We start from the raw sequence: 22665 nt of genomic DNA, 5'->3' as shown, positions 1-22665 counted from the left end.
TCTATAGTTTTCTTTTTTTTTTGTCTTGTCTTTGTCTGTTTTTGATATCAGGATAATACTGGATCCAGAAAATGAATCGGGAAATGTTCCTTCCACTTCTATTTTCTGAAAGAGATTGTCTAGAACTGATGTTAATTCTTCTTTACACACTGGATAGACTCCTCCTGTGAAATCATCTGGATATTTCTTTCTTGGGAGTTTTAAGATTATGAATCCAATGCCCTTACTAGCTAAAGTTCTGCTTAAATTATCCATTTTGTATGGGGGGAGGGAATTGTGGTAGTTTGTGGTTTTCAAGGACTTTGCCCATTTCATCTGTTGTCAAATTTGTGTGTGTGGTCTTCATGGTGTTTTCTTATTATCCTTTCAATGTCTGCAGAGTCTGTAATGACAGCCCTTGTTTCTTTCCTAATATTGGTATTTTGTGTTTTCCCTCTTCCTTCTTTTGTCTGTTTTGTTAGAGGCTTATCTATCTTATCAATCTTTTCAAGGAAACAACTTTTTGTTTTATTGTTTTTATCTATCATTGTCTTGTGTTCTGATTTAGTGATATCTGCTTTTATCTTTATGATTTCCTTCTTTATGCTGGATTTTTTTTTCTTCTTCTTTTTCTTGTTTCTCTTTTCTAATGTAGGTATTTGGTACTACAAATTCCCTGTCATTGTTGCTGGTCAAAGAACACACCTTTGTGTGATTTTATTTTTATTTATTTATTTATTTTTTTATGGTGAAAAAAATTTAGACTTCTAAATTTAGCCAGCTGGACTCAGTTGAGATGATCCCAATTCTGTTGGCAATATCCAAAGCATTATAGTCAGGAGCCAGTTGAACATACACCTTCTTCTCTCCATTGGGCCTGATCAGGGTAGTGACCTTGGCCATATCAATGTCATAGAGCTTCTTCCCAGCCTGTTTAACCTGGTGTTTGTTGGCCTTGATGTCCACAATGAACACAAGTGTGGACACAAGTCCACATCGGTCGTCAGGGGGAACTTGATGATGGCATGTTGGTCAAGTTCGTTTCTCCTGGGGGTGTTTTTTCGAGCATGTTTGAGCTGCCTTTGGCAACACGGTGTCTTGCGCTTTTGGAAGGTGGGTGACATGTAGATCTTATTATCTTTTGTGCCTGTGGATGCCTTACAGTGCTGCATTCTCGGGCCTTCAAACCCTTTGCTTTGGTTTCAGCTTTGGGAGGGGCAAGGACTTCCTTCTTCGCTTTGGCACCGTCTTCACCAGTGGGGGGCAGTCTGAGACCAGGATTAGAGGTCCCACTAGGTTATTAGGCTAGGTTGTTACAGCATAAGCTCCCATTTTTGGCGCTGAAACCTGATTGGTTAGGGGTCTGCTTATTGGGGCAAAGGTTTCTCCGAGGGCATCTCACCCCTCCCAGCTTGAGGACCCCTCATGGTGTCAGTGGAGCAGCCACCGGTTGTTTATTTTATTTTTTATTTTTTTAGGTTATTTATTTTGAGAGAGAGAGAGAGAGAGAGAGAGAGAGAGAGAGAGAGAGAGAGAATGTGAGTGGGGGAGGGGCAGAGAGAGAGGGACAGAGAATCCCAAGCAGAGCCCCATGAGAGGCTTGAACTCACAAACTGTGAGATCACGACCTGAGCGAAACCAAGAGTCTGTTGGCTTCACTGACTGAGTCACCCAGGCGCTCCTGGCTGGGATTTTTAAAGCACCATCTCAGCTAGTCAGCTAGTCAGAGGCTGGCTTGCTTTCTTTAAATTTTTTTTTTTTTCAACGTTTTTTATTTATTTTTGGGACAGAGAGAGACAAAGCATGAACGGGGGAGGGGCAGAGAGAGAGGGGGGCAGAGAGAGAGGGGGGCAGAGAGAGAGGGAGACACAGAATCGGAAACAGGCTCCAGGCTCCGAGCCATCAGCCCAGAGCCTGACGCGGGGCTCGAACTCACGGACCGCGAAATCATGACCTGGCTGAAGTCGGAGGCTTAACCGACTACGCCACCCAGGCGCCCCATGGCTGGCTTGCTTTCTGGGAGGAGCTGCTGTGCCGATTGGCAAGGCTGTGGGGCTCACCACTGCCCCCTGGCGGCCAGCCTCAGCCCCCTCCAGCTCTGACTTGGTGTCCTCCTAGTCTCAGGCTGCAACCGCACATCCTGAGGACGGGTCCCACGAGTTCTCAGGTGAAGGAACAGGAAAGAAGGCTCACCAGCTCTCCCGCTCTGCCCTCCTTTCTGCTGCATGTTCATCAGGGAAGACCTCAGGGAAGGGCTTGGGCATCCACGAAGAGACCGCCAGCTCCCTAGCCCTCGCTGCTCTCCAAGGCCACTTTCGTATGATCAGGACAGATTCCAAGAGTATCAAGTCATGGAATGACCTCCCTCAGCTCCCCCGGAGTCTGGCGTGACCCTCACTCTTTTGCCTCCTCCTCTCCGCATGTTCTTTGCCAGACTGTAGATTCTATCGATGAGGGAGCCCCAGAGGCCCCCCCTGCTTCTGCAGGTGCCTGCCTGGAACTGCAGGCACAGGGCCTTATGAGAGTCAGATGAGCACACACTTGGAACAGGCAGGGGGCTGGGGAAAGTCCGCCATTGCTGCCCCCTCTTTCCCCAAGGCTCTGTGCCCCTCAGCAAGCCTTCCCCAGAACAGCCCTTTGGACATCCTCTCCCAGGGGCTGTAGCCATTGCTAACCCACACCCACCGGCAGCTGTAGTAGACAGAGAGGCCACAGGCCCCCATATTCTGGATCACTGATGGATTTATCCCCCAACATGCTCTGACATTGTTTGACAGAGAGCCCAGGATGAGCAGCCTCCATGGTGGGGGGCATCTGGGGTAGGTGAGGTGGATGTGGGCAGGGCGACAGCTGTTTCTCTGCCCGGAAGGACAGGCATCCCAGATAACTAGGCTGAAGTATGTGTTCTTCACGCTTTCAGGCCCGTCTGCTTTATCTACAGCCTCTCCCTAGTGCCCAGGAAAGAAGATGTGAAGCAGGTTCTCCCTAGGTCTTGGGAAGAGTCTTCACTTCCTCCTCTCTCTCCTCACATGGCAGAAGTTCATGATAGAAAGAGAAAATTGTGTCTCCACCAGGCCTAGATGCCTCTTGTCTGCCAAGGAAAGATGTAAAGTGAAGATGTGAAAATTATGTCAGTTGATGGGGTTTTACTCAATAAGTTGTCCTTTCTACTGTGTTCTGGGAAATCTTTACTCACAGGAGGCAAAACAGAGGTCCTAGGTCAGTTCCCAGCTCCCCATCTCCACCAGCTGCCTGGGGGCCTTTGAGTTTGGTGGGACGAGGTCGTTTCTGGGGACCCACACAGGCTGAGACTTACACAGAGCCTGGCACTCCCTGGGGGCCCAGTATTGAGTACCGGGTGGAGAGGAGCAGAGGGCAGCCTGTCAAAGAGGTCATGGAAGGATCAGCGAGTCACAGAAGCTCTAGAAGGGCACAGATGAGGCCTTGAAAATAGGAACAAAGGAGCATGGGGTCCCCCAGCTGCTCTGTGCTGGGGCCTAGTGTCTCCTTAAGGGTTTGAATCTCTTCTGAGATTGAGAACCCAGGCTCATAGAGCATTTTGTGACCAGCCCTTACCTACTTGGAGGACTCAAGCAAAGCAAATCTCAAAGGCCAGCAACAGGGACTGATGCTGGGTGCAGGGATTCTGGGATATAGGCAGACTTCTGAGGCATAGGAAGCCCAGGGGCTGGCCTGAGCTGCGGCTGGGATGCCCAAGAAAGAACATTAAAAAAGCAGAGCAGGGGCGCCTGGGTGGCACAGTCGGTTAAGCGTCCGACTTCAGCCAGGTCACGATCTTGCGGTCCGTGAGTTTGAGCCCCGCGTCAGGCTCTGGGCTAATGGCTCGGAGCCTGGAGCCTGTTTCCAATTCTGTGTCTCCCTCTCTCTCTGCCCCTCCCCCGTTCATGCTCTGTTTCTCTCTGTCCCAAAAATAAATTAAAAACGTTGAAAAAAAAATTAAAAAAAAAATAAATAAAAAAGCAGAGCAAATTCAAATATAGTAAAGGCAGACTTGGGACAGGAAAGTCCAAACTTGTGGGTAGAGGAGATCACCACCAAGATCAGGTAACCAGAGATACTTGAAAGGCCAGAGGGTGATGGGCTTGAGTCAGGATGGATCTCTCTCTCTCCCTCTCTAGTATCTATCTATCTATCTATCTATCTATCTATCTATCTATCTAATCAGTTATTTCTTGCTGCATAACAAGCCATCCCAAAACTTAGTGGCTTAAAGCATTAACTATTTATTATTTCTCATGGGTCTATAGGTTGGCTGGGCTCAGCTAATCTTAGCTGGGCATGAGTGAGCAGTTGCTGGGTTGACTGGGAGCTGGCTGGTGTGGCATGGCCCTCCAGTAGGCCAGTCCAGGCTTGTTCACATAACAATTGCAGGGGTCCAGGAAAGCAAGTGAAAACATACAAGTCCTCATGAAGTTGTGATTTGGAACTGATACACTGTCACTTCCACCCCGGCCTCCTGGCCAAACAAGCCTCAAGGCTAAGCCTTTCTTGAAAGTGTTCGGAAATAGGCTTTGCCCCTTGATGGGAGGCACTACAAAGTCACATTGATGGTAGGGGAGGGAAACGGGGCCATTTTTGCGATCAATCTCCCACACCACCCATTTACAAAAGACAGAAACCTGGGTGACATCACGATGCCTCCTTTCTACTTCTCTGCCATCCACTACATCACCAAGTCAATGTGATTTTGCCTCTAAAGTTCCATCCAACTTCTCCCACTGGCACCACCCATGCCCGAGGAGCCCTAAGTGTCTAACTGGTTTACTCCCATTTGTCTTCGCTGTGCTTGGATTTCTTCAAAGTGCAAGGCAGATCAAATCAAGATCATATCACCTTTCCTTGCCCAACCCTTCAGAGACCCTGCATCAGTCAGGTCACAGTTGTAAGCAGCAGAAACAGGCTATGACTAGAGCAGCAGAGGAATCTAATGAAAGGGTATTGATCAGCTCACAGGACACCCGGGCAGCTGGACCCAGAGATCACACAGGCACAAGGAACGGTGACTGGATAGCCAGCACCACCATCAAAACCACACTGTTAGAGCATCTGGGGGTGGGTGTGGGACACCGTGGCCCCCACTATCCCTAGCCCCTAGATGTTGCTGGAAGACTCCACAGTTCCCCTTTCCTCGCATCACTTGCTACAGACTTTAAGACCTGTGTGGAAATGTCGCATTGGCTAAGCCCCTGGTTGTGGAGATGGGAGTGAAAAAAAATCTCATTTAAATTTCTGTGCTGATTCAGTCAGCGGGGATTGCTTGTCACAGGCAGGAGGTTCAGATGTTGGACATTCATTTTTCTCAAACTTCATGGTGCTTAGTGTGCTCCCAAAGCCACCAGGAGCTGGGTGGGTATCTTAGCTGGTATGCAGTGTTCCTGCTTTAATAAGCGTCCTTTTAGTTAAAAGTCACAAGTCCCTTTTAGTTTAAGTGATAAAGTGGTGAGGATGGGACCTTGGTTTTTTGCAAAGCCATAAAGAGGAAAAAGTTAGCCTCGTCCTCTGGAGAAAAAGAAATAGGTCAAAAGCTAAAAGTATGACCTAATCCCTCTGTAGTCAGGCAAGAAATAGGAGACAGGCAAATGTTGTGCAAGAGATTCCCCTGGGCTCGGCCAGGAGGAGCCGGCTAGAGGATCCAGTGCAGGAGGCCGGGCCTCAGGACCCATTAGACTCTCACGAACTTTGTCAAGCTGTTATGAAAACTCCCAGGGTCTGTGTCTGCAGGATAGGCTCCCCATTCCTACCCTGGAAAGAGCGAGAGAGGCTGGAAGGGGACAGGAGTAAACTGGACAGGGGACTTAAGGAGTCACTTGTTGGTGCCTCCCCCAGGTCCCTTTACAGGCTAGTGCGCCACCCGCAGCTGTAGTGCACGTTGCCAGCTGCTGGGTCACCACTGACTTCTTCTAGTGCTTACTAGGCTCTGTGTCCCCACCCCCGGCGGCCCGCAGCCAATGGCTGACTGCCACGTAACAGCCCCGCCCTCTGCCTCCAGGTGAGTCTTGCAGCTGAGGCTTCACTCCAGCCGGAACCACACACTGCCTGTAGCAGTGGCGGTGACAGAGGCCCTTCCCACCGTGGATATGAGGGTGGGCGGGGGGGAGAGGGGGAGAGGAGGGGGGCAGTTGACAAACTCCCGGTCCCCACCCCCTTCCCTTGGCCCCTGCCTACCCATCCCAGCTCAGAGGCGGCCTCCTCTCTGCTCCGCGTTCCATTTCCTCCTCCCGGGGCTGGGAGCCAGAGAATGGATGGCAGCACGCCCGTTAGCTCTCTTTTGCCCCCTCGTGGATCTGGTGAGAACTTTGGTGACTCCCGAATCGTTTTTTTCCCCCCAGCTTATTTGTGGTTCCAGAAGTGGAACACTGGGACTGTGGAGAGCGGGGGAGGGGTCAGGGTAAACACTTGTAGTTGGCATAATTGAGGGTAGTTTTACAAGCAAAGGGGTTGGTGGGATTAATGGGGGAATGCATGGTAATTCGACTCAGAAAACGTTGGGATTCATGAGGGCCGGGCATGGAAACTGGGCGAAAGCGCTGGTTAATTCCGTGAGTGACTTCTGTGACCACGTAACACCTCTTTGGATCACAGATTCCTCTTCTGTCAAGTAGGGAGAACCGACCGGCTCCCGTCAGCTGAGGTCACTGGTGGATTTCGAGTGATTACAGATCTGAGAGAGCTTTGCTGTCTCAAGCCATGTGGATCTCTTGCCTATGAATTTCCATCATATGTCCATCTTGACATACGGACTTAACTATGCGACTTTGTATGTGACTATTTTTTAATTACATTAAAATTTTTAAATCCAAGTTAGTTAACATACAGTGTAGTCCTGGCTTCAAGAGTAGAACCCAGTGATTCATCTGTTACATTTGACACCCAGTGCTCATCCCAAAAAGTGCCCTCCTTAATGCCCATCATCCATTTAACCCATCCCCCCACCAACCTCCCCTCCAACCGTCCTCAGTTTGTTGTCTGTATTTAAGAGTCTCTTATGGTTTGCCTCCCTCTCTGTTTTTGCCTTATTTTTCCTTCCCTTCCTCTATGTGCATCTATTGAGTTTCTCAAATTCTACATGAGTGAAATCATATGATATCTTTCTCTACTGACTTGTTTTGCTTAGCATAATACACTCTAGTTCCAACCACGTCGTTGCAAATGGCAAGATTTCATTCTTTTTCATTACCAAGTAGTATTCCATTGTGTGCATATACCACATCTTCTTTATCCATTCATAAGTTGATGGGCATTTGGGCTCTTTCCATAATTTGGCCGTTGTTGATAGGACTGCTACAAATATTGGGGTGCGTGTGCCCCTACGAATCAGCACACCTGTATCCTTTGGATAAATACTTGGTAGTGCAATTGCTGGATCATAGAGTAGTTCTATTTTTAATTTTTTGAGGAACCTCATACTGGTTTCCAGACTGGCTGCACCAGTTTGCATTCACACCATCAGTGCAAAAGGATTCCCCTTGCTCCACATTCTTGCCAACACCTGTCGTTTCCTAAGTTGTTAATTTTAGCCATTCTGACAGGTGTGAGGTCGTATATCACTGTGGTTTTGATTTGTATTTCCCTGATGATGAGTGATATTGAGAATCTTTTTTTTTTAGAGAGACAGAGAGAGAGAGAGAGAGAGAGAGACGGAGGAAGAGTGAGAGCACAAGTGGGGGAGAGGCAGAGAAAGGAAGACAGAGGATCTGAAGCAGGCTTCATGCTGGCAACAGAGAGTCCAATGTGGGGGTCAAACTCATGAACCATGAGATCATGAGCTGCAGTTGGACTCTTAGCCAACAGAGCCACCCAGCCAGCCACTGGGTTATTTGTTTTTTGGGTGTTGAGTTTGGTAAGTTCTTTATAGATTTTGGATACTAACCCTTTATCTGATATGTCATTTGCAAATGACATATTTTAGGTTTGTTGACTGTTTTCTTCACTGTGCAGAAGCTTTTTATCTTGAGGTCCCAATGGTTCATTTTTGCTTTTATTTCTGTTGCCTCTGGAGACACGTCAAATAAGAAGTTGTCGTGGCTGAGGTCAAAGAAGTTTCTGTCTGTTTTGTCCTGTAGGATTTTGATGGTTTCCTGTCTCACATCTAGGCCTTTGATCTATTTTTAATTTATTTTTGTGTACGGTGCAAGAAAGTGGTCCAGATTCACTTTTCTGCATGTTGCTGTCCAGTTCTCCCAGCACCATTTGCTAAAGAGACTTTTTTCCATTGGATGCTCTTTCCTGCTTTGTCAAAGATTAGTTGGCCGTATATTTGTGGGTCTATTTCATGGTTCTCTATTCTATTCCATTGATCTATGTGTCTGTTTTTGTGCCAATACCATACTGTCTTGATCGATGGTTACAGCTTTGTAATACAGGTGAAAGTCCGAGATTGCGATACCCTCCAGCCTTGGTTTGCTTTCTCAACATTACTTTGCTATTCAGGGTCTTTTGTGGTTCCATACAAATTTTAGGATTGTTTGTTTTAGCTCTGTGAAGAATGATGGTGTTATTTTGATAGGGATTGCATTGAATGTGTAGACTGCTTTGGGTAGTATTGACATTTTAACTATATTTGTTCTTCCAATCCATGAGCATAGAATGTTTTTCCATTTCTTTGTGTCTTATTCAATTTCTTTCATAAGATTTCTATGGTTTTCAGTATATAGATTTTTCACCTCTTTGGTTAGATTTATTCCTAGGTATTTTATGGTTTTTGGTGCAATTGTAAATGGGATCAATTCCTTGATATATCTTTCTGCTGCTTCATCATTGGTCTATAGAAATGCACCTGATTTCTGTGCATTGATTTTATATCCAGTGACTTTGCTGAATTTATGTATCAGCTCTAGCAGTTTTTCTGTGGAGCCTTTTGGGTTTTCCCTGTAGAGTGTCATGTCATCTGCAAAGAGTGAGAGTTTGACTTCTTCCTTGCCGATTTGGATGCTTTTTATTTCTTTTGGTTGTCTGATTGCTGAGGCTAGGACTTCCAGCACTAAATTGAACAACAGTGGTGAGAGTGGACATCCCTGTCGTGTTCCTGGTCTTAGGGGGAAAGCTCTCAGTTTTTCCCCATCGAGGATGATATTAGTGGTGAGTCTTTCATATATGGCTTTTATGATGTCAAGGTATCTTCCTTCTATCCCTATTTTCTTGAGGGTTTCTTATCAAGAAAGGATGCTGTATTTTGTCAAATGCTTTTTCTGCATGTGTTGAAAGGATCATATGGTTCTTATACTTTCTTTTATTAATGTGATGTATCACATTGATTGATTTGCTAATATTGAACCAGCCCTACAGCCCAGGAATAAATCCCACTTGATCATGGTGTATAATTCTTTCGATATACCGTTGAATTTGATTTGCTAGAATCTTGTTGAGAATTTTTACATCCAAATTCATCAGGGATATTGGCCTGTGATTCTCCTTTTTAGTGGGGTCTTTGTCTGGTTTTGGAATCAAAGTAATTCTGGCTTCACAGAATGAGTTTGGAAGTTTTCCTTCCATTGGTATTTTTTGGAACAGTTTGAGGAGAATAGGTATTAACTCTTCTTTAAATGTCTGGTAGAATTCCCCTGGGAAGTCATCTGGCCCAGGACTCTTATTTGTTGGAAGGTTTTTTTTAAACATTTATTTATCTATTTTGACAGAGAGAGGAGAGAGAGAATCTCAAGCAGGCTTCATGCTCAGCACAGAGCCTGACGTGGGGCTTGATCTCATGATTGCAAGATCACGCCCTGAACCAACGTGAAGAGTCAGATGCTTAACTGACTGAGCCACCCAGGCACCCCTGTTGGAAGATTTTTGATATCCAATTTCTTTTCTGGTTATGGGCCTGTTCAAATGTTCTATTTCTTCCTGTTTGAGTTTTGCTACTATGTGAGGGTCTAGGAATTTGTCCATTTCTTCCATATTGTCCAGTTTGTTGGCATATAATTTTTCATAGTATTCTTTTATAATTGTTTGTATCTCTGTGATGTTGGTCATGATCTCTCTTCTTTCATTTGTGATTTTATCTATTTGGGTCCTCTCTCTTCTTTTCGAGAAGTCTGGCTAGGGGTTTATCAATTTTGTTTATTCTTTCAAAAACCAGCTCTTAGTTTCATTGATCCATTCTACTATTTTTTTTTATTCTGTATCATTTATATCTGCTCTAATCTTATTATTTTCCTTCTGCTGGCTTTGGGCTTTATTTGCTTTTCCTTTTCTAGCTCCTTAAGGTGTAAAGTTAGGTTGTGGATTTGGGACGTTTCTTGTTTCTTGAGATAGGCCTGAATTGCAGTATATTTTCCTCTTAAGACTGCCTTTGTTGTTTTCCAGAGTGTTTAGACTGTTGTGTTTTCATTTTCATTTGCTTCCATGTATTTTTTAATTTCTTCTTTAATTTCATGGTTAGGGCATTCATTCTTTAGTAGGGTGTTCTTTAACCTCCACGTATTTTCCAAATTTTTTCTTGCAGTTGATTTCAAGTTTCATAGCATTGTGACCTGAAAATATTCATGGTATGATCTCAATCTTTTTGTACCTGTTGAAAGCTGATTTCTGACTCAATATATGATCTATTCAGGAGAATGTTCTATGTATACTCGAGAAGAATGTGTATTTTGCTGTTTTAGGATGGAATGTTCTGAATATATCTGTTAAGTCTATGTGGTCCAATGTTTCATTCAGAGCCTTTGTTTCCTTGTTGGTTTCCTGCTTAGATGATCTGTCCATTGTTGTAAGTGGGATGTTGAAGTCCCCTACTATTATGGTATTATTATCAATGAGTTTCTTTATGTTTGTGATTAATTGATTTATATATTCGGGTTCTTTCACTTTCAGGGCATAAATGTTTATAAATGTTAGATCTTCTTGGTAGATAGACCCTTAATTATGATATAATGACCTTCTTCATCTCTTCTTACAGACTTTATTTTAAAATCTAGATTGTCTGATATAAATATGGCTACTCTGGCTTTCTTTTGGTGGCCATTAGCATGATAAATGGTCTCCATCCCCTCACTTTCAATCTGCAGGTGTCCTTGGGCCTAAAATGAGTCTCTTGTAGGCAGCATATAGATGGATCTTGTTTTTTTAGTCATTCTGATACTCCATGTCTTTTGATTAGGGCATTTAGTCCATTTGCATTCAGAGTGATTATTGAAAGATATGAATTTAATGTCTTCGTGTTATCTATAGAGTCTATGTTTATGGTGATGTTCTTTGGTCCTTTTTAGTCTTTGCTGCTTTCCACTCAAAAAGTCCCCCTTGGAATTTCTTGTAGGTGGTTTAGTGGTCACAAACTCCTTTTTTTTGTTTGTTTGTTTGTCTTGGAAAGTCTTTATCTCTCCTTCTGTTCTGAATGACAACCTTGCTGGATGAAGGATTCTTGGCTGCATATTTTTCGTATACAGCACATTAAATATTTCCTGCCACTCCCTTCGGGCCTGCCAAGTTTCAGTGGACAGGTCTACTACTACCTTTATGTGTCTACCCTTGGAGGTTAAGGACCTTTTTGCCCCTAGCTGCTTTTAGAATTCTCTGTCTTTGTATTTTGCAAGTTTCATTATGATACGTCATGGTGTTGACCTGTTTTTGTTGATTTTGAAGGGAGTTCTCTGTGCCTCTTGAACTTGGATGTCTGTTTCCTTTCCCAGGTTAAGGAAGTTTTCAGCAATAATTTGTTCAAAGTAACCTTCTGCCCCTTTTTCTTGCTCCTCCTCATCTGGGACTCCTATGATATGGATATTGTTTCATTTCATGGAATCACTTAGTTCTCTAATTCTCCCCCCATGATCTAGTAATTTTCTTCCCCTTTTTTCAGCTTCATTTATTTTCTATAATTTTATCTTCTATTTCACCTATTCTCTCCTCTGCTTCTTCAATCCTTGCTGTCACTGTATCTAGTTTATTTTACATCTCAGCTATAGCATTTTTGAAATTCATCTTGAAGAATTCTGAGGTCTTTGATCTCTGCAGCAAGGGTTTCTGTGGTGTCTTCTATGCTTTTTTCAAGCCCAGCTATTAGTCTTATGACTGTTGTTCTAAATTCTTGTTCAGATGTATTGTTTCTATCTGTTTTGGGCAAGTCTCTGGCTGTGATTTCTTCTTGATCTTTCATTTGCAGAGAATTCCTCCATCTTGTAATTTCGGCTAAGTTTGTGTCTTTTAAATATTTTAAGAGTGTGTTATGTGTCCTGCACCTGAGAGTACTACTGTATTAAAAAGGAGTCATACACCGTCCGGGGCCTGGCACTCCAGGAAGTGTTTCTTGTATGATGTGTGCACTCTGCTGTTGCATTTTGGCTGCTCTAACCACTAGTCAGTCCTCTGCAGAGCTCCTCCTTACTTGCAGTGTGGAGTGTTTGGAGCTTTAATTAGGTGTGCTTTGATTTGTTTGTTGAAGTAACCCTGGGGGGAAAAAAGCAGTGGGTGGGTGGGTGGGGGGAACCTGATCCCATAAAGAGAAAAAAAGGAAAGGGGAGAAAAGAAAACCAAATAGAGAAACAAAAAACTATAAGGCTGATTCCAAGAAAAGAGAAAGGAAAAGAAAGAAAAAAAAAAGCAGAAGAAAAGAGGAAAGAAGGAAAAAGAATAAAAAAGCCTGATCAAAAAATAAAAAGAATATATAATAAGAAATGACAAAAAAACACAAAAAAACAAATCAGGCACTATGAGCCTGATTCCAGAAGAAAGAAAGTGAGGGTGGAAAAAAGAAAGAAAGAAAAAGAAAGAAAGAGAGAAAGAAAGATAAAGAAAGAAAAATAGAAAAAGAAAGAAAGAGAAAGAAAGATAAAGAAAGAAAAATAGAAAGAGAAAGAAAAGGAAAGAAAAGAAAAAGAGTTGTCTGTTGGTGCCTGGGGTGGTGGCTGTGCTGGTCTGGAGGAGAGGCAGGCTACATTGGGTCAGTCAGTCTTGCTCCAGTAAATAATCAGTTGCCAGGCACAGAGGGGCGGGTTTTGGTGTAAGCATGTCCTGCCTCCACTGGGGGCCACTGTGCTGCTCTCTGAAGTCCCACCATGTTGGTGTTGGGGGGGAAAATGGTGTCACTCCAATCCCTTCTCCCTGGACCAGAGATCTCAGCCCAGGCTGTTCAGGCAGCCCTCACAGAATAGTGTGGGAAGTCAGCTTGACCTGTGCCACTGTTCTTCTGAGTCTTCCCCTTGGCGCTGGGCTGGGATTCAAAGCCCCAAGTCTTAAAGGACCCAGCATAGCATGACTCTGCTCCCCTGCTCCAGGGTGGAGCCTTTCCACCCTGCTAACGAAAGGCCTTTGGCTGTCACGCAGGGTCTTTTGTCCTTGAGGAGGCAATACATCCTCTTCCTAAACTACTCTAGGATGGGGACTGTTCTCTACCAGGGCTGCCCTGAGATCTGCTACACCACACTATGCAATTCGGGGACAGCTCGCTCCTCCCCAGGAGTGCACACCATGGCTCCACTCTGGAGAAGGTCATGCACTTCCAAAACCTGGGAGTTTTAGCTTCAAAGGTTGTTTGCAAAAAATGAGCCGGGATACTCAGTACTTCTCGTTCTCCACTCGGTGGTCCAGAGAGGTTTTCCTCTTGTGCTAACTCAATGCTGCACTTGCACGATTCCTCTCTCTTTCTTTCCCTTTTGTCTCCCCACAGAAAGGGTTCCCTCTCCTCCGTACCTCCACCATTTTATCTCCCCCAACTCACATACATGCACCTTGATCCTGCCAAGCCGTCTCCCTCCAACTATGGAGATCCTTCTGCTGCTCCACAGATCTATTTCCTGGGTGTTCTAAGTGATCTGACCTCAATACAGCTGTATTTGAGGGACAAGGAAAATTCAGGTCCCTCTGCTTCTCTGCCATCTTAACTCTCATCTTGTGGCTATTTTATTTCTTCAACCTCTTCCTACTGGTCTTCAAGCTTCCACATTGCAAATGGCAACTAGAATTCTCTTACTCAACACCATTTGGCTATGACACTAAAAAGCCTTCAAGACTTTCTCATTGCACCTCAAGTCCCATCTGTGTTCTGTGCTCCCCCCGCCCCAACCCTGTGTGCCCTGGAGCTCATCTATTTCTCCAGCCTCACCCTTATACTCTCTTCTTTGCTTTCTCTGGTTCCATGTCTTCCTTCAGTTCTTTCACCAGCCAAGCTCTTTTCCATCTCAGGGTGTTTTCACCTGCTATTCCCTCTGCCTGGAAAGTCCTTTTCTTTTTTTCTTTCTTTCTTTAATTTTTTAAAATGTTCACTTTTGAGAGAGAGATAGAGCATGAGCAGAGGAGGAGCAGAGAGGAGGGTACAGAAGATCCAAAGCAAGCTCTGTGCTGACAGCAGTGAGCCTGATGTGGGGCTCGAACTCACAAAACATGAGATCATGACCTGAGCCAAAGTCAGCTGCTTCACTAACTGCCTGAGCCACCCAGGTGGCCTGTATCTTTCTTTCTGTGTGTGGTCAGCTCCTTTTTAGTTCCTTATAGCTCAGTTTAACTATCATATCACAAAAGGAGCCTTCCCTGGCTATACCCAGTTTCCCTTTATTTGTTAATTTGTTTTCATAGTAATTACCACAGTCTTACATTATCTTGTTTATGTATTAACTCTCCCCCCCCCCTTTAAAATGTGTCTTTCTTTCTTTTTATAAAAAATTTTTTTAATGTTTATTTTTGACAGAGAGACAGAGCATGAGTGGGGAAGGGGCAGAGAGAGAGGGAGACAGAATCTGAAGCAGGCCCCAGGCTCCGAGCTGTCAGCACAGAGCCCAACACGGGGCTCGAACTCACGGACCACAAGATCATGACCTGAGCCAAAGTCAGACGCTCAACCAACTAAACCACACAGGCGCCCCTAAATGTGTCTTTCTACCTCAAGGGCGTTATTAATTCCCAATGTCTAAAATAGTACCTACTGTTCTTCTAACATCAGTTAGGAATATATTTGGCTGCAAGTAACAACAACAACAAACCATGAACTTAACAAATTTTAGCCACCTAAGAAGAAATCCAAAGGTAAGCCAATTGCTGGTATTGTTCCAGTGACCCCAAATACCGTTAGGCACCCAGGCTCTTCCCATATTTCTGCTTCATTATCCTTAGCACATTGATGTTTCTCCCCTCATTTATTACCTCATGGTCACAAGATGGCTACTCCAGATGCAGGCATCACATCCACAAGTAAGCTAGGGAGACACAAAGAAGGATAAGTACTAATCATGTCTCCTTTTGTGTAAGCAAAAGCTTTCCTGGGACTCCCTGAGCAGATTTCCCTTCACATCTCTTTACCCATAACTGGGTCTAGCTTCCCTCGAAGCTAGAAAAACAGGAAACATATGATGGTTAATTTTATGTACCCACTTGACTGGGCCATGGGGTGCCCAGATATTTGGTCAAACATTCTAGGTGCTTCTGTGAGGTTTTTTAGGGATGAGATTAACATTTCATCCCAAATGTTGACTCAACAGAGCACATTGCCCTCCCTAATGTAGGCTTCACTCAATAAGTTGAAGATCTGAATGGAACAGAGAGGCTGACTCTTGCCCAAATAAAAGAAAGTTCTTCCTAGATGACTGCTTTCAAACTGGGACATTGACTTTTTTCTTGCTTTCAGGTTTGAACTGAAACATCGGCTCTTGTTGGGTCTGGAGGCTGCCAGCTTTTGGATGGAAACCACACTGTCAGCAATCCTGGTTATCAGGCCTTTGGACTTGGACTGGAACAAAATCATCGGCTCTCCTGGGTCTCCAGCTTGCCAACTCACTGCAGATCTTGGGACTTACCTTCTTCCATAATCACATGAGCCAATTCCTTGCAATCAATTGCTCAAACTTATTGGTTCTGTTTCTATGGAGAACCCTGACTGATACAGAATGATATTGTTATGATTGGTTCAAAGTGCTGTACAACACAAATATAATGTGAGTCATTTGTGTAATTCAAAGTCTTCTAGTAGCCACATTAAAAACACGAAGAGGTGAAATCACTTGTAATAATATATTTAACCCAAGCTATTCAAAACATTTATCACCGTGACATGAAATCAACATACAGACGAATAATGAGGTATTTTACAAGTTGGGCCACTAAATCTTTGAAATCTGTGGTGCATTTTATACTTATAACAAATCTCCATTCAGACCAGCCACATTTCAAGTACCCAATAGCTGCATGTGGCTAGGGTCTACCATACTGGCCCGTGTAGGTTTAGACCATCAAGGCACATTACTCATATGCAGAATATATAAGGAACTCTTAAAACTCAATGATAAGAAAACCAACAGCTCAACAAAATATGGGCAAAGATTTGAACTGATACTTCATCAAAGAAGAGATACAAATAGCAAATAAATGAACAAAAAGTTGCACTCATTCATTCAACCTAGCTCGTCATTAAGGAAATGTAAATTAAACCACAATGAAATCTTACTATACACCTACCAGAATAACTGAAATAAAGAGAAAGACCATAACGAGTGTTGTTGAGGGCAAAGGTCAACTGGAACTCTCACACAGTGCCGTTGGGCATGGAAATGGTAAAACCATTTTGAAAAAGAGTTTGGCATTCCTTAAAAAGCTAAACACACACCTATCACATGACCAAGCCATTTGCATTCACCCAACAGAAATATAATGTTCCTACAAAGATCTATATGTGAATGTTCATAGATAACATTTGACCAAAGATAATATTACCACAGATAATAATGTTTGACCGAATATCTGGGTACCCCATGGCCCAGTCAAGTGGACACATAAAATTATTTTATTATTTGTAAATAATAAAAATTGTAAACAAACCAAACGTCCATCAGCAGATGAATGGGATACAAAGGAACACTTCAGGAATAAAAATAAATTATTGACACCTGTAACAATATAGATGAATTGCAAAATAATTATGGTGAGTGAAAGAAGTCATATTAAGAAGGGCATTTTAGGTGGGTTCCGAGGTGGTACAGCCATGTTAGGTGGAGAAGGAGGTAAAGTGTTTTGAAGGAATAGCTTTCGGTCTGTGTCATGGAAGGGCCATGGTATCTTTTCCCTTGACGCCTCAGAGGGTTTAGCTGAGCCATCTGCTTTTGGAAGTGGGAACCTCAGCAGGCCGCATGATGACTGCTCTCGTCCACATGAGGGCATCAGTCACACACCCAACGGTCACGGAGAAAGAGTCATTCCTCTGAGCCTAGCGCCAGTCATGCCTTATGCTGAAACATGACGCCATGAGACACAAAGATAGGTTCATGACCCAAGGCCACGTTAAGGAGGGCTCCAATCCCATACTCCTGTTCCTAAATGTCAACTATTGAAAATTCTAACTTTGGCTGGAAAAATCTATTATTGAAGCTCAGTAGGACTCAGCAAATGCAGCACAAAGCAGCAAAGCTCAAAACACGAGGAGGGAGCAGAACCAGTTAATAAGCTAAAGCAAGAGAAGACAGACCGCCAGTGGTTGTGGTCATTATCTAGACCCACTTGGTATGCCAGTTGTTGGTGACAACACATGTTGAAGTATTGCGGGATGGTGTGTCATGATGTGTGCAACTGGCTTTGAAAAACTTCATCCCGAAGGTAGTGGGGAGCCATTGAGAGCTTTAGGCAGAGGCGGGACAACATTGATTTGAGCCAGAGAAAAATCACTGGGATATACTGCAGTGGGGAGGAAAGGACGGAAGTGGGAGGAGCGTGTCAAGGTGATGAGTCTTAGGTGACCATCTTTTTTTTTTTTTTCTTTTAATTTGTTATGTTTTATTATTTTTTTAAAAAAAAATTTTTTTTTCCAACGTTTTTTATTTATTTTTGGGACAGAGAGAGACAGAGCATGAACGGGGGAGGGGCAGAGAGAGAGGGAGACACAGAATCGGAAACAGGCTCCAGGCTCCGAGCCATCAGCCCAGAGCCTGACGCGGGGCTCGAACTCACGGACCGCGAGATCGTGACCTGGCTGAAGTCGGACGCTTAACCGACTGCGCCACCCAGGCGCCCCTAATTTGTTATGTTTTAGAGAGAGGAAGAGAATGTATGCAAGTGGGGAGAGAGGGTCAGAGGGAGAGAGAGAGAGAGAGAGAGAGAGAGAGAGAACCCTAAGCAGGCTCCATGCTCTGCGTGGATCCCAACACGGGGCTCGATCCCCGGACCCCGGGATCACGATCTGATCCAAAACCAAAAGAGTCGGATGCTCAACCGACTGAGCCACGCAGGCGGCCCTAGGTGACCATTTTAATAGTCCAATGAGAGTTGCAAAAATTCTCAATCTGTGGTTGGGCGGGGAGGGGGAGGGGATGAGGACAAGGAAAAAAAAGAACATGGTTTGGAGCCAGATAACTTGAACTCAGGTAATTGTTGGCACATCAATTAACCTCCATGTGCCTCGGTTTCCTCACCTGTAAAATGAAAGTGCATTTCGTCTGCAAGAACTTCCATAACAAAGTATCATAAGCTGGTTGGCTTAAACAACAGAAATTTACTTTCCCACAGGTCTGGGTCTGGGATCAAGGTTTTGCTGGGCTTGGTTTCTTCCCAGGCCTCTGCTTGGCTTGTAGAAGGTTTTCCCTCCGTATGCGACTGTGTTCAAATTTCCTCCTCTTCTAAGAACACCAGTCATATTGGATCAGGACCTACCCAAATGGCCTCATTTTAACTTAATTATGTCTTTAAAGACATATCTCCAAATGCAGCCACATTCTCAGGTACTGGCAGTTAGGACATCATATATGAATTTTTTGGCTACAAGTCAGCCCATACAGGAGGCTGAGAGGATTTGTGAAAATTAAGTGAATTAGGGCATGTAAAGTACTTACAGCAGTGACCAAAATGTTTTTCTGTTATTAAATATCACACAGGGAAAGGAGGCAGCCATTTCACAGGGGCCCCAAAGCTACTGCCTCCTCCAGAAGTAGTCCTAACTGTTCTCTGAGCCCAGCACCCTCAGAAGCCCTCCCACCAGCTTCTGGTCTCTTCCATCTGAGGTCATGGCTGTTAAAGGTCAGGATCCTCTTTAGCCCCCTTCTCTCCGGAGGAAAGCTTGATCAGGTGATCGCTTGGAAACAACTAAGGCTGTGGTTCTCAAACTGTGGTCTCCAGACCGTCAACCTCACCTGGAACTTGCTAGGAGGGCAAAGGAATCAATTCTGCTGGACTACCACATGGGGACAGCACAGGACCACTGGTAAGCACGGGCTATGCAAAGCATCCACAAATGCAAAAGACTTTCAGGGCCCTTTCTGCCTCCAGTCTGGCCCCAAACCCCTCTGTTCTCCCCCCACAGCTTGAGGGACCTCTTGAGACCCCATACTCCGTTGTGTTACTGGCTCAGGAATCTTCAGCGGCAAGAAAGGCCATCTCCAGCAGTATCTCCTTTCTCCCGCATCTTTCGGGTTTGCAAATTTCTGTTTGTACCTTCCCTGGGGTCAGACTGACCTGGATTTGAATTTCAGCTCTGGCATTTACCGTCGGGGTGTGACTTGGGCAAAAAACATCATTCTGAGGCTCTGCTTCCTCATCTGTGAAATGGGGGCAATTAATAAGACTCCTGGGGTGTTAGGAGAGAGTGCTTGTTGATAAAGGGATTTTAGCCTAGGGTCTTGCAGACAGTGGGTACTTGGTACGCAGCAACCCGTTTCCCCTTCTGCATTGCCAAGCAGGACACGCAGTCAGGGTGCACAGGCCCACATTGATGCCATACGCATGCACGCTGTGGAGCCCCCCTGCCCAATGTTTTCACTTCCAGCTGCTGGTACCCGCATCTCTTTCCCCGGGGGCTTCCTCGGGCTGCTGGTATCCACTCTGCCTAGAGCTCTGCACAGTGGGGATAAATAGTACCTATCTCATGGCACTGCTTGAAGGGCCTGGTTAGTGCCCCTTAGAATAGGTCCTCAGACTGTTGCTGTTGGGGTGACCTCGCCCTTGCCCTTCTCTTGCCCGTCTCTGTGACATCCCCCCCACCCCCCGCCCAGGAGTGGCAATATCAGAATATCGGGCAGTGGACAAAGGTTGGGGGATACCTGCAGGGGCCTGGCTCACTGATGGCTCCCTGCTCTACCGCTTCTGACCTCCCGCCCTTGGGCCACACAGGCTGGCTGGGGCTCACCCCCCTCGCAGATACCTAAGATGCCCCAATTGGTGTCATAGGATGTAAGAGGACACCGGACGCCGGACACTGCCAGATAACCCTGGCACCTTGGCAGGGGCAGCTGGTGCTGTGTGGGCTCTCTGAACCTGGACCTTCTTAGGCTGGGGACCTGGAGGTGACACAGCCCCTCAGCCTGCAGCCTGTCGGGGCCAGGGACCTAGGCCTTATCCAATGGTCTCGTCACCAGGACCCCCCTGGTTTCTGTGGCTGCCTCCTGGGGGTGGTTTGTGCTTGGCCTTCACTTTCTGTGTGGGGCTAGTCCTGCCCCTGGAAGTGGAGGCTTTCATCAACAGGACTTGGTGTAAGGGCCTCCACAAGCACACTCCCCAGCCCCCAGCACGAGTCTCTCCCCCCTTGTGGCTGTCGCTGTCGCACTGTGTGTGCAGGAAGTCAGGGGCAGAGCATTGCCGCCTCGAGGTACGCTTTGCAAAAGTTAGCAAACTATAGTCAGGACCAGCTACACAATTTACAGAGCCCTGTGCAACATGAAAATGCAGTTTTTCCTGTTCAAAAATCAGGAAGAGTTTCCAGACAGGGACAACAGAGCAGTAAGCCAAGTGGGGGGAGAGGGGGGGCTGCGTGACGGCACAGGGGGCAGGCGCCTGAAGCCGGCTCTGACTGCGACCCTTATCTCTCAGTGTGACTGAGTTTGTCAGAACTTTCCTTGCACCCTGGAGCGCTCGGGAAGGATGCAAGGGCACAGGGTCGAAATGGGCCCCTTCCCCAGCTTAGGACATCTGTCATCTCAGAGATGCTTCGAGCCGGTGTTCTCTGCGCAGCTGGCCTTTCTCGCTAGCTGGCCCCCAGGTTCCTGGGGTCATGGCAGCCTGTGGGGCCTTTGCTGCCTCTGACTTGCCGTGTTCGCTGTGTCTGCTCTGGGGTGTGGGGTGGATCCCTTGAGGCCCCTTTCCTTTTCTGCGGCTAATCATCAGACCTTTGGATTTAGGTCTGAGCAGCCCCTGGGGAGCCCCCAGACATATTCCTGGTGCACAGGGTGCTCTAGGCTCTCCCTAGGCCCATCCCTCCCAGCTCGTCCACCCAGCTCTGTGTCCCAGGGGGCTGGGCTGGGTGGCTGCCCCGGTGGGCTGCCTGCACACTGCTTCTGGTTGAGTGTCACCAATGGGAGCAGGAGGCAGAAACTGGAGGGAGCGAGGAATGGGCGGGGGGGGGGGCATTTATTCCACCAGCTTCCCCCACCTGGAAACTCCCACCCCCTGTCTGGGTCCCTGTGCCAGGTCACAGCTCCTGTCAGGCAGCTTCCTCCATATTGCCCTCCCTGTCTCTAGGGTCTGATTCTCCTGGCTAACAGCTCCTTCCCCTTGGCTCGCCAGCCCCAGCCAGTGATGGAGTCGAGTTGTCACTACTATTTTTTTCCCCTGAGATGTCCTGATACCCTGCCCAAGCCTCTGTAAATAGGCCCTTTATCAAACTCTCCCAGAATTACCGTGATTTGAATTTGCATCCATTTCCTTCTGGGACCCTGGCTGGTACAAGGATCTCTGTTCTCTGTTGCACTCCCAAGTCTATGTTTGTAGCTCCCAGTCCCTAGGGATAGCGGGGTCAGGGACTGGATGTCCAGGAACTCAGGCCGGGGTCTACCCCCTGGCTTCTTGGAGAGGTGGGAACCTTCCCTCATGTTTTCCCGAAGATGTCCGCCAGAGCTCCCATCTTCAGCTAATTGGGAACCAGGGACCTAGAAGTTGTGTCTTCTCCTTCTTCAGTTTCAGGGCCTGATGGAGGCAAGTTGGTTCCCTCAATTGCACCCTACCCCCAGAGAGATCCCTTCTGATCAGGCGACCAGGTACTCAGACAAGTAGAGACTCAGATAACTAGACAACCAGGTGACTGGACAGCCAGGCGTGCAGACGTGTAGACATCAACACCTGCTGAATGTCTAGCTGCTGGGTCTGCAGCTCTACGGCCCCTACTCTCCCTTCCTTTGGGGAGCCTCTCTTCTCCTCCTGTCAGCCCCTTAGTTTACCTTTGACCTAAACCAATCAGCCAATCAGGCTTCACCAAACTGATCCCAGGACCTTCTAACCAGGAAGAGGTTCTCTCTTGTTGGACCCGCCGAGAGGTCTGGAGGGGCCAACCAGGAAGAAGACAGCGCTGAGAGGCAGACATTGTTTGAGTCCTGATTAAGCCATTCCTGAAGCTAGTTACCCTGGAACCTTTCAGTTATGTGAACCACTGAATTCCCTTTTTGCTTAAAGCCAGTTTATGTGGAGTGCAATAGGAAGAAATCTGTGTATTTGGTCTTTGTCTGTTTCTGGCCCAGAGCTCCTCAAAACCCTTGCAATTTCTTAGGTGATAGGAATGTCTTTTGTCATTCCTAACAAGGCCTTTGGATCATAGGCGAGTTAATGCCAATGAGGTGACTCAGGGTGGCGTCCCTATGTAGCCTCTGGTCGGAGGGGGGAGGGACCCTTCCCCAACTCCTATGAACCTCTTCATCTGGTTGCTAATCCGTATCCTTTATATTAACCTGGTAATGTAAGTGTGAGTAAATATTTCCCCGAGTTTGTGAGCCATTCAACCAATTACTGGAGCCGAGGAGGGGGTTGTGGGAACCGGTTTTACAGCCAGTCAGTGAGAAGTCT

At 46.1% G+C, this 22665-nt stretch overlaps 1 long non-coding RNA gene across 3 annotated transcripts in view; it reads left to right on the top strand.

The window, feature by feature from the left end:
- Window positions 1–15916, top strand: part of LOC131485473 (uncharacterized) — a 38723-nt gene extending 22807 nt beyond the window's left edge. Inside the window, exons 1-3 of one of the 3 annotated variants that reach the window (XR_009248865.1) lie at window positions 7665–7840; window positions 14615–14949; window positions 15548–15916. This is a non-coding gene — a long non-coding RNA (uncharacterized LOC131485473). Of the gene's footprint in view, window positions 1–7664; window positions 7841–12133; window positions 12241–14614; window positions 14950–15547 lie in introns of those variants that run through there. The other 2 variants (XR_009248867.1, XR_009248866.1) reach the window with 2 other exon arrangements.
- The last annotated feature ends 6749 nt before the right edge of the window (window positions 15917–22665 follow it).

The sequence above is a fragment of the Neofelis nebulosa genome, chromosome 9 (assembly GCF_028018385.1).
Source record: "Neofelis nebulosa isolate mNeoNeb1 chromosome 9, mNeoNeb1.pri, whole genome shotgun sequence".
NCBI classification, from domain to species: Eukaryota; Metazoa; Chordata; class Mammalia; order Carnivora; family Felidae; genus Neofelis; species Neofelis nebulosa.
The sequence above is the reverse complement of the archived record's forward strand: the minus strand, read 5'-3'. Positions and strand labels throughout refer to the sequence as shown.